A 13128-nucleotide genomic window follows, 5' to 3' on the forward strand; every position below is an offset into this window, starting at 1 on the left:
CATTGGCAGAAAAGTTGCGATTCAAGTCCTCTAACGATGGCCTAAAAACGCGAAAGTCGGTTCATAGCGACCTATTAAATAAATATTATTGTAGAAATGTGTATTTAAGTTATTAATATGCCTACGCTCTTCCAAGAGCCGGCGAAATATTCCAAAATATTAGAAAACAGTAAATTACACAACAGAATTTGCTCTAAATTGTTCTTCTCCTTGTTCGTAAAGGAGTTCTTCATGATCATCATCATCGTGTTGTTTTGAGTTTTCAGCGATGTTGACGTCTACTTCATCTCCATCATCGCTGGAAAATTCAGATTCACATTCAGTAGATGGGTTTTGAGAATCAGAAGACGGCTACAGGAATTGCCGTATCTCCTCGTCTGATAGTCCTCATCTCCATAACATTTTCATATTGTAGGACAGACAACTGTTATAAAATAATAGACCGAAATAAACATGTGTTATTAAACACTGGAACAATAACAACGTGAATCACCAATAGCAAAAGACATAACAGACGCTGTTCAGACAGACATCTGTTTGTTTAAAAACTGGTTTTAACTTCGTTGGCTTGCGTAGTGATGAGAACAACTGGAGTGGAAAACAACCGATATATTGGTTTGTTGAAAAGCAATAGACTCATTCGGTTGTAGTTATATCTATTCTTGAATTATTGATTCATTCTTTTGAGTGAAAGTGGTCTGTGGGAGCAATAAATTGAAAACAACGGATTCAGTTATCTGGGCTACTCATGCCTTCTTTTCAGTGAAACCAGCATGTGGTAGCATCAGAATGAAAACAACCGTGTCTATCGGTTGTAGTTTTAGCTATCAGTTGGATTATTATTCAGGTATTTTTTTCGAGTGAAAGCAGTCAGTGGTAGCAATGGAACGAAACGATTGGACACCGTTGTAGCTTTGCTTATTGACTAAATGACACATTTTTTCATTTAAAGTGAAAACAATCAGTAGGTTGTCTGTCGCCTGAACCATGTGCTCATTCTTTCAACTGAAACCATTCTTTAGTGCTTTAGATGACTGAGCTATTCATTCGTTCTTCTCAGCGAAACCAGCCTGCAATAATGAAATTAGCTGATCTAAAGCAGTGCTACATTATACTGACATAGGGGAGACGTATCTCAGGGGTATGCCAAAGTTAAAATAAGCAGTATACATGTTAATTATGTACTGAATTGAGAAATTTTTGTTTTCATCATTTAAAACTGATTCATGTCTTGATGCTGATTTAATTGTTTCAGTTTCCATTACAGCGTAACTAATGAATATGATGTAGGGCCGGGGTAGGCCTGTCATCAATTAAATTGCCTAACCCCGACAAAAAACTTCAAAAACCTCGAAAATCCAGGTCAAATTGGATTATTTTCTCGAACACAATACGTTGGTCGATGATCACGATGTTGTGCGGAGAACGGGGTCATGAGAAGGGGAACGTTTTCTCGCTTGCGTCTCAGTGTCGATACTGTTGGCTGGCGCACGTCTCCTTTCGACCAACAGATACAAATTACACATGAGAGTGAGAAGGATTCGTGAAAGCACATTATAACGACGTTCATATTCAGACATAGTACTAATTTGAAGTCACGTAATATGAAAGTAAATGAAATCCGTTTTGTACAGCTCGGTGAGTAGAAAGCAAATGACATGTAAGATATTCAGTTGTCTGGCGGGCGTGGAGGTGTATACGATGGCCCATTGTGGCCGCTTGTCATTGTCGGTGGCTTCTCTTTGCCTCAATAAAGAAATATGGAAAATAGAGGCTGTTCCAAAACTCCCTTTAAAACTTTGATCACATATATTTCAGAAATGGGGATAGGTAGAAAAGCGGTTTTTGGCATAATGTTCATACATACCTAACGTTCTAGTAGCCGTTTAACAGAGTTCATTAAGTTAATGTGACCAAATTTTCTAGAGGCGAATTCGGAACACATGAAAAACTTCTGATATTGCAAAAAAAAGGTCTTAATGGAATGTAAGAAATGCAAACTTTCGCTTTTATTTTGTTATAAGAAGTACATTAATTTATAGTTTATTAGTACCTTCTAAGATGAAGGATGAGAGCAGAATTACAGTATTTAACACTGTGTTAAATTTTATTCAGCATGACTGCATTTTTCAACAGCATTATGAAAACATTTATCTCAAATTTCATCATAATTCACTCTGTCGTTAACATTTCTTTCATAGTTTTTGTGTTGTCTGTGTTGTCATTGCTCCAGACATTACTTATCTGAGAAACTACCCTTTCGGTAACAGGTGAAATGAACATATAATTCGGGATGAATCGTTTCGTAATTGTTAAATCCAGGACAAATAGAGGCCCAGAACTACTTTCGAAAAAATCGGTTCAGAGCTAAGAAAATCGTGAATGTCACGAAATAGGGGAGCGACAGGACAGTTGGTCAGTTCCGATGTGGGTGCCATATGTAGCACACAGGTTATCTTAGCGATGTACCAGTTCCATGTCCGGCGTAGAATGTCCCCATTAAAGTGTACTGTTGGTGTTCTGATATGATCTGTCTGTTCGTGCAAGTCCTGCCCGAAGAAAACAGAAAAAAAAAAGTAATGGGGTTCAGCAGAACCTGGTGTCAGATCTGGTCCATACCAACCATTCCACACATTATGCCAACTGCTGAAGCGTGGCCAGTCAGTAAGTAATATGAGAAAATTAAAAAAAAAAGTGAGCTTAATGTGTGTGTGTGAGAACATTATGCTGCAAACCACACCTTTCTACCTGTTCTTATTTCTAAAGCATACGTGATCAAAGCTGTAAAAATCATTTTGGAACATACTGTTTGTGTAGGAGAGCGTGTAAGCATGCTTGCCGCTGCGTTTTTAATAGACTAAAACATAGAAACTATTTATGGTTGGCTCCTCCTTTAATTAATTCGAACTTAGGTATATTGCCAAGCTATTTCCAAGAAGTCGAAGTTCCGCAGACACGAAAAATGGTCCAGTTTTTCTAAGGACGGTTGCATAAAAATCTCTCCAGCACATCTCTGGACGCCATCAAAATTAGGATCAATCCGGGGAAATCAGGACGTAGGCCTATTGCAGCCCTAATTGGGCATGCAAAGATGAATGCAAAGGTTCCCTTAATGATATATGAAGAAGAAAGGAATCTTGCCTCTTTTTAGCTACAGTTTGCATTCCGTTTTATATAGACAATGTGTGACGTCCACAGATGCAAAATCATTTGAATATTCGGCCATTTATTTGCGAGGAACGTAAATAGCTCGTACAGAAAATGACGAGGTTTGCTATGTAAGTACCCCCGACGTTTCCAGTTTTACAGGTAGTGTTATAAGTATCAAAAACTCAGAAACACATAATGTCAGGAGTATCTATATGATAATACTATGCAAGCTTTCACGGCTGATACTGACATCACTTAAGTCTTTCGGGCTTCTAGACCGTGGTCGATGTATAAACTTTTCCCTCAGAGTTTCCTCTCCGACTGCAGAAGACATCTTCAGAGGTAAAATGGCGAACTGCAACCGTAATAGAGCGAGCCCCAAATATTTAGGTAGTTCAGAGGGTAACACGGTCTATCTGTTTATTGAGAACTTTGAACAGCAGGCGTTGCAGACTGCAATAAAAAGACCAGCCAGGTGGTACCGCTATCTCGATGGTACTTTCGTAGTATGGACACAGGTGTTCAGAACTTGGATGTCTTCATTGTATATCAGCCTGAAAATACTATGAATAACGATCAGCTGAATTTCTTGGATGTGCACGTTATCAAACGAGCGGACGGAACATTGGGCCATAGAGCATACTGAAAAGCCACGCACAGAGACCGTTACCTGTATAAAGATTCTAACCACCCTTCCAGACAAAAAAGGGGGATGATTAAAGCCTTGGTAGGTAGTGCGCACAAAATCTGTGAACCGACTTACATAAAGGATAAGCTTGAACATCTGCGATCGACATTCAAGAAGAATGGTTATTCTGAGAAGTAGACAGATAGAGCGCTTCGCCAAAGGGAGAGAATCAGGACTGATGAAGAACGAAGGCCACCCAAGGGGAAAGTTTTCCTTCCGTTGATCAGTACGATTGCAGACCGCACTGGGAAACGTGTTGAGCAAGTACGGTGTGGAAACTACCTTCAGACTCACCAGGAAGATAAACGAATATTTAAGATCGGCAAAAGATATACGACATCGTTTGGCTACACCGGGTGTATATTAAGTTCCTTGTAGTCGTGAACTGGTTTGTGTTGGTAACACGAAAAGAAGTGTTAGCACCCGTCTCGTTGAACACAAGAGGAACTGCCGCCTATGACGTAGGAAAATCAGCCGTAGCGCAACATCTTTACCAAGAGGGTGATCACGGAATAAAATTCACTGAGACGAGTGTCATATCGAAAACATGGCATTATCATGTTCGTTTGTATAGAGGCTATTGAGATATGTAAACACCATAATAATTTTAACAGAAGCGAGGAAGGTGTTAAATTAGACAAAATTGGGAAGTCAACCTTGCAATGTAAGAATGACGATCGATTACATTCAATCGAGATTGTTGACAATACAAGGGATAGTTTCGAAGCCAATGTCACGTGATAGATTGTGGCGCCCTCTACACTGCATGTATAATCGGTGCTACGTCGGGTTCTGGTTGAAGTTGACCATTTTATCTCTGAAGATGTGTCCCACAGTCGGAGAGAAAAGTTAGGAGAATGCTTTACTCATCGACCACGGCTTAAAAACCTGGAAGTTTGTAGTGATGTCTGGATGACGTTAGCAATCTCTATGGGGCTAGGAGAGGTTATTTGATATTTATCATTCCTTTTTAAAACCGTTTTATATTAAAAAATTTCTCTATTTAGATAGCCATTTTCTATTTCTTAGACTTGTTTGTGTGAAGCTTTTCAAATGACTTAAAACATTCTGCTTAGATTACAACAGACATGTGACGTAAATTTCGGGTGTTATTCAGTTTCTCTTCAGCTAAGCAACCAATATATTGTTTCCTCATAGATACATCTCACGAAAAGGCCGCGAATGTAAAAATGAGAGAGCATCGAGCTCACAGGGAAGCTTAGCATCAATCGTTCTTAACTGCGAAACGTTCGCGACTGGAACAGGTGAACAAATAAATAGCAGTGGCACACCAAGTACCTACTCTCCGACACACGCGAGAAGAGAAGGCAAGTTAATGAGTTAATATTGCATTGTCATCCAGTTCTGAGCTAAGTTGAAAGTTTCGAGTTTATAGCTTATCGGGAAATTAGCTTAAAATCGTCAAAATATCCACGGGTGTACTGCCGGTCTATAGTGTCCAACGGGCACAATATTTCGGCGATCAAACATGTCGCCATCATCAGGTGAACTGACGGGCTGAGCTCCTGTGAACGTGCCGGCACGGAGATCCGTACGCTATGGCTGCTCAGGGGGAACTGGGTTCGGTCGCGGCGGCGGCCAATTTAAATACCCTCCGCCCGCGGCGCGCTCCCTCCGCCGTCCGCGCCCCGCGCCACGGTAGCGCGGTGGAACAGATTGCGACGGCGTCTGAGATGACGTCGGTGTGATGGCTCTGTCCGCCGTGGTCGTCACAACTATGCGTTTGCTCGATTGACTCTTGATTAACCCAATCGCTGGTTCCCAAGCCTTGCTAAGATTATAGCCACAGTCACGGTTTATGAGGTCGTCATTGGTGCGACACATTCGATTATGGTAATGGTTGGCTTACAGTAGCTATTGTACGAGGTGGGTCTGGTACTCCATCTGTACCAGGACTAGAAAGTTTTGTGGACAGAGACATAATTGCCTATCGCACTTATCATATGGCTGAACTTGCTAATAAAGACTTTGGTAAATCCGCATATATGTCGCCCTCTGCACTTGTGTTGTATACTCGTAATAAGAGGAAAGTGTCTGTAAATGAATCTGTGTTTATTTGGATTAAGGGTAAAGGTGTATGTGAGTATGTTAAATTTGTTGGTGACTGTACTGTGTATTTTCATAAATAAATTGATTTACAAGACCAATTGATCTGTAGCGTAGCCCACTTGAGGTTAGGTTGGGAGTTTTTTTTTTTTTTTTTTTTTTTTTGGAATGCTTAAAATCGATTGCAAAATTTGTACCCAACAGATCTGCAGACAGACTGAAAAACAAAGTACCCTCCGCCACACGTCTTTGGGGGCGGGAAGGAGGGCCTGGTCCGGCACACGAATCCGCCTCGCGAACTTGGGTCGAAGTCCGGTGAGCCGGTCAGTCTGCAAATGCGGGCTGGTTCCCCTTATTCCGCCTCCGCTACACTATGCTGCGCAAATAAGTTCTCCACGTACGCGTACATCACCATTACTCTACCACGCAAACATAGTGGTTACACTCGTCTCGTGTGAGACGTTCCCTGGCGGGTCCACCAGGGGCCGAACCGCACAATAACCCTGGGTTCGGTGTGGGGGGGGGGGGGGGGGGGGTGGGGGGGGGGGGTGAAGTGGACTGCGGTAGTTACGGACCACTGCCGCTGCGGCGGGGGCAGCGCCTCTGTCGTTTCTAGGTCCCCGGGTCACATAACATAACATAACGTAACCCTCCACCACACACCAGACTCGAAAGCGTGTTAATATTGCATTGTCATCCAGTTCTAGATTAGGTTGAAAGTTTCAAGCCATTTGCTTACAGGCAAGATAGTTCAAAATCAGTTGCAAAATTTGTACCGAACGGACAGACAAACAGACGGAAAATAAAGTAACCACAGCCACACACAAGATCCGAAAGCGAGTTCATATTACACGGTCATCCAGTTCTGAGCTACGTTGAAAATTTCAAGTGTAGCTTATCGGGAAGCTAGTTTAAAAACAATCGAGAAAAAACAGACGAGAAACTGACATAGTGTTAAAAAGTGTTCATTTATATATACACAAATGTAACGTGCAGCATCAGATATTTAATATCACAAGTATGTAATTTCGTATTTCCTGTAGTAAGTGCAAATATGTTAAATACAGCAGAAAAATACTTCTCATTGACATCTCAATGAATTGAGGTACTTTATTCGTCTCTAAAAAAGATGGCAACCATAGACATGGCTGAAAAAGATGTAAGTAAAATCACAAACGCGGTGATATTGAAGACATTCATATAACTTGAAACGTCCCCTTAGAAAAATTATACACGACTGTGCTTAAACTGACACACAATAGTTTTCAGCGCAACGCAATCTGACTTTCAATAATCCCTACAATAGAACGGCCCTCACTAACATTAACCTATATGTTTCACAAATCACTTACCTCACAAAAATCTTCGTTACTCGAACTACTGCAATACAGCGAGCGCCACTATTGCCAGCTAACTAAAAGATTCAAACTACGGAAGTCACTAACTACTGATAGGCACAGTTAGCAAATGAAAGATTTTAATACAGAACAAACAATGTATTTCCCTTAATAGTCATAATATATATAGCAGTTCATGACATCCAGTCTTACAAATTTCAAAACTCCGCCATCTCTCTCCCCACGTCCACCACTGCTGGCGGCTCACCTCCAACTGCGCAACGCTACGCGCTGTTAACATCCAGCCGCCCAGCACTACAATGGCAGACAACAATGCAAACCAGGCACAGACTGCACACGGCACAGCCAGTGATTTTCATACGGAGCGCTACGTGGCGGCGGCGTTACCAATAAAAGAACCTAAACAGCCCACTTACAAACTGCTACAACCGATGGAGACTCGTTTCAGTTGGTTGTGTCACACTGAGTAAAACCACTCAAACGCGGTGAGTGAGTGAGAGCATTCATACGGCTGACATGGCCGCAGGGAGTGCGTCATTCGTTTGTCTCGTTCGACTGAAAAAAACTGACTGAACGGAAAAACAAGCGACTGAGCAATCGATTGTAGAAAACAGTCATTTGTCCCGTCACTGGGGTTGAGAGGCCCGTACGGCAGTAAACGTGAACCAAAGCTGTAACACAAGACAATAGGTGAACTTCTACAACTATTTTCCAAATTTATCACTAACAAGACAAAGTAGAAAAAGTGCTAATAAAAAATTAAACTCTGTCCAAACAGGCTTCGAAGGCCTAAAAGTGACGACCGAGCGCCGTGCCATCGTCAACCAATAGGCGTCGCTGGATGTGGATGTGGAGTGGCATGTGGTCAGCAGAGCGCTATGTCGGCCGTTGTCAGTTTAAAAGACCGCAGCCGCTACTCCTCAATCGAATACGGTTATAGGCGCTTCTGTCCGGAACCGCGCGGCTGCTACGGTCGCAGGTTCGAATCCTGCCTCGGGCATGGATGTATGTGATGTCCTTAGGTTAGTTAGGGTTAACTAGTACTAAGTTCTTGGGGACTTATGACCTCAGAAGTTAAGACCCATAGTGCTCAGAGCCATTTGAACCATTTTTTTGAACCTCAATCGAATAGCTCGCCAGTTAGTCTCACAAGGGCTGAGTGCACTCTGTTTGTCAACAGCTCTTGACAAACCTGAACGGCCGACCAGGGTGACCGAGTGTTTCCAGGCGCTACGGTCTGGAACCGCGCGACCGCTACGGTCGGAGGTTCGAATCCTGCCTCGGACATGGATGTGTGTGATGTTCTTAGGTTAGTTAGTAGTTCTAAGTTCTACGGGACAGATGACCTTAGAAGTTAAGTCCCATAGTGCTCACAGCCACCTGAACAATTTGAAACCAGAACGGTCACCCATCCCAGTGGTCGCCAAGGCCGACAGCGCTTAAATTCGAAACTACCCCGTGGTAAACGGTTAAGTGAGATAGCGCATTTAGAGGGTGGATGCAGATAGCTACTGAGAATAAGGGAGTATTTCGGTAGGATTCCGAGCAAGACGGCGTCAGCAGCAGAGTCCAGCTGACCAACAAGCAGACAGTGAGTGACCTTAGCGCGGGCGCGCAGCGATTTTGCCGGGCGTCGGCTCCGACATTCTCGCGGCGGCGTTTCTGCGGCCGAATCTGCTTTATGTGTGCTGCGCCGCTCCTTTATTTGTGCCCGTTCCCGGGGCCAGCCGGCGTCTTCGTTTTTCTTCATTAGGGAGCTCGCTTTATTAACTCCGCCCGTGGCACGACTCGGCTATTAAAGAGGACGGTATGTCTGTCCCCAGCCGCCGGTGCAGTTCGTGGAAGCTCGGCCCGGCTTGCATATCTTACGTTTCTTCGCCCGGAACGACATCCTTGGCCCGTTTTTACGGGCGCGGGCGCCGTTTTTGCGCCGCGCGGCGCTGCGCGGCCGGCGGCTCGCCGGCGGCCGGAGCGTGGCCCCTCCCCGCGGCGCACCCATTGGCTAATTCGGCGGCGCGGCGCGCACCAATCATAATGCATAATGACCGGCCGCCTAATTCCGTCTCCCACCACACGGAGCACTGCGAGCACCGGACGGCAGCTCGCGACACCTCCGACAAAAAACGAACTAAACAGCTACTAGACGCTTCGTAAAAGGGTTTTTTTTTGTGCTGTTGACTACACCTGACTGGGCCAATACTACACGGCATCAAGGCTTGTTAATTTAGACACCATTTCTGAGTCGGTGTTGTCTTTATCGTTACTATACGACACATATTATTTGACAAGGTCAGTAACGTGAAACATTAACGTCAACTATTTTCGGAAATTAATTTTATTTTCGACAAAAAGTGATTAGAAAGTTCCGTAATGTGCGACTGTTTCGCTGTGTAGTTACTGGTCAGAACCTTTATATTTCTTTATTTATTCGGTCTATAGAAGGGCGATGTACTTGAGGACAATATTATGGAATTGGAAGAGGATGTAGATGAAGATGAAATGGGAGATACGATACTGCGTGTAGAGTTTGATAGAGCACTGAAAGACCTGAGTCGAAACAAGGCCCCCGGAGTAGACAACATTCCATTGGAACTACTGACGGCCTCGGGAGAGCCAGTCCTTACAAAACTCTACCATCTGGTGAGCAAGATGTATGAGACAGGCGAAATACCCTCAGACTTCAAGAAGAATATAATAATTCCAATCCCAAAGAAAGCAGGTGTTGACAGATGTGAAAATTACCGAACTATCAGTTTCATAAGTCACAACTGCAAAATACTAACACGAATTCTTCACTGACGAATGGAAAAACTAGTAGAAGCCAACCTCGGGGAAGATCAGTTTGGCTTCCGTTGAAATGTTGGAACACGTGAGGCAATACTGACCCTACGACTTATCTTAGAAAATAGATTAAGGAAAGGCAAACCTACGATTCTAGATTTTGTAGACTTAGAGAAAGCTTTTGACAATGTTGACTGGAATACTCTCTTTCAAATTCTGAAGGTGGCAGGGGAAAAATACAGGGAGCGAAAGGCTATCTACAATTTGTACAGAAACCAGATGACAGTTATAAGAATCGAGGGACATGAAAGGGAAGCAGTGGTTGGGAAGGGAGTGAGACAGGGTTGTAGTCTCTCCCCGATGTTATTCAATCTGTATATTGAGCAAGCAGTAAAGTAAACAAAAGAAAAATTTCGAGTAAGTATTAAAATCCATGGAGAAGAAATAAAAACTTTGAGGTTCGCCGATGACATCGTAATTCTGTCAGAGACAGCAAAGGGCTTGGAAGAGCAGTTGAACAGAATGGATAGTGTCTTGAAAGAAGGATATAAAATGAACATCAACAAAAGCAAAACGAGAATAATGGAATGTAGTCGAATTAAGTCGGGTGATGCTGAAGGAATTAGATTAGGAGTTTTGCTATTTGGGGAGCCAAATAACTGATGATGGTCGAAGTAGAGAGGATATAAAATGTAGACTGCCAATGGCAAGGAAAGCGTTTCTGAAAAAGAGAAATTTGTTAACATCGAGTATAGATTTAAGTGTCAGGAATTCATTTCTGAAAGTATTTGTATGGAGTATAGCCATGTATGGAAGTGAAACATGGACGATAAATAGTTTGGACAAGAAGAGAATAGAAGCTTTCGAAATGTGGTGCTACAGAAGAATGCGAAGATTAAATGGGTAGATCACATAACTAATGAGGAAGTATTGAATAGGATTAGGGAGAAGAGGGGATCGGTTGGTAGGACATGTTGTGAGGCATCAAGGGATCACCAATTTAGTATTGGGGGGCACCGTGGAGGGTAAAAATCGTAGAGGGAGACCAAGAGATGAATACACTAAGCAGATTCAGAAGGACGTAGGTTGCAGTAGGTACTGGGAGATGAAGAAGCTTGCACAGGATAGAGTAGCATGGAGAGCTGCATCGAACCAGTCTCAGGACTGAAAACCACAACAAAATTCTTTTCAGAAGCATTTACGATGTATAAAATAACGTACAATATTTAGATCTCGTGTGAATATATATGTTGTTCTATATGGCTGTGAGACATGGGGTATCCGGAAACAGGACTCCCATAAGCTCCTTGTTTTTGAGAGAAAAGTGCTTCGGAAGATCTTCTTCGGTATGGTTCTGGATGCAGATACAGGGGAATGGAGGATAAGATGCAACCAAGAGCTTGAGGAACTATACCAGCATCCCAATATAGCAGGAATTGTCAAAGTCAAACGAAGGCAGTGGGCCGCATATGTGGCTCGGATGGAGGATCACAGATGGCCTCGGAAGCCCCTGGATTTCTCACCTACAGGAAGGAGACCGCCAGGGAGACCCAAGAAGCGTTGGAGGGATGGACTCCATGAAGATTTAAACCAAGTGTCAATAGATGTGGACGAACGGTGGATAGCAGCAATGGAAGAATACAGTGGAGGAGGAAACTTGCGTGTGGTCCACTGGACCTGATCACGTAGTAGTAGTAGTAGTAGTAGTAGTGAATGTATATTTACAACAGAATTATTTACGCTTTTGCCGCCCAGAAGTTAGCGACCTCTATTCCATTTGGCGTTGCATGTAGCAGGTCTTCCGATGTGCATGTTGCTGGACATTGGGTACACTGGAGCAGCTGGAAGGTCGTCTGCGTTGCTCCAAACTCACAGAGTGGCCGCTCCTCTAGGAAACACCACTTAGTCAGATTGCTCTCACATTTCGTGACACCCGAGCGTAGTCTGTTGAGGGATCTCCAAGTACTCCAATTCTCTGTGTAGCCGGGTGGTAGTCTTGGTGTAATCCATCTCACAGTACTGGTAAGCCTTGGACGCCGTAGTTCGATTCGACATTGCTGTGGTGCCCCAACTAGAGCCTCGGTAGACCTGAGGAGGCTCTGTCTGGATTTTAGTCGTGGGTTTTCTGGCTGATAGCCATGTAGGAGGTGAGCTTCAGAAGTATCTGATTTTTTCTTCACACTATTTGCTGCTACCTCTCTGCGGATGTCGGGGGATGCAATTCCCGCGAGGCTGTACAGTTTATCCAGATGAGTAGGCTTCAGGCACCCCGCGATGATACGACAAGTATCAATAAGAGAGACATATTGTGTTTTGGCATGGCAAGAATTGAACCAAACTGGGCTTGCGTATTCACCGGCAGAGTAACAAAATGCAAGGGAAGAGGTTCTCACAGTGTTGGCGTGTGCTCCCCACTTTGTGCCTGTTAGCTTTCTGATGATTTGTTCCTGGCAGCCACTTTTTGCTTGGTATTTAGGCAGCGTCTCTAATATGTCAATGCACAGTCAAGAGTGACCCCTAGGTATTTGGGATACGTACAGTGTTCTACTGATGTTTCTTCCCAGGTGATTTTTAGGGCTCTAGCTACCTGCCAGTTTTTAAAATGAAAAGCGCAAGTCTGTGTTTTTCCAGGATTTGGTCTCAACTGGTTTTCCCTGTAGTAAGCTGACAGTTCTCTCAATGTTTTGGACAGATTCTCTTCAAAAGTTTCAAAGCAGCAGGCTTGGGCGGTGATAGAACAATCATCTGCATAGATGAAGCTCTGTGTTCCTTCAGGTAGTGGTTGATCATTTGTGTAGATGTTAAACAAAGCTGGAGCAAGCACACTTCCCTGGCATAATCCGTATTTCGGTGATCTCCATCTGCTTCACTTGCCCTGGAATTCAACAAAAAATCTATTTTCAAGGAAATTCCTTATAGAACAGGTTAGCTGGTAGCCTCTAGTGGCACTGTACAGCTTCATAAGAAGTCTTCTATGATTAACTGTGTCATAAGCTGCTGTTAGATCTGTAAATACAGCTCCTGTGATCTGTTCCCTGTCAAAACCATCTGCGATGTGCTGTGTTAGGGCACTTCCAGTACTAA

Source organism: Schistocerca gregaria, chromosome 8 (genome assembly GCF_023897955.1).
Source record: "Schistocerca gregaria isolate iqSchGreg1 chromosome 8, iqSchGreg1.2, whole genome shotgun sequence".
Lineage (NCBI taxonomy): Eukaryota > Metazoa > Arthropoda > Insecta > Orthoptera > Acrididae > Schistocerca > Schistocerca gregaria.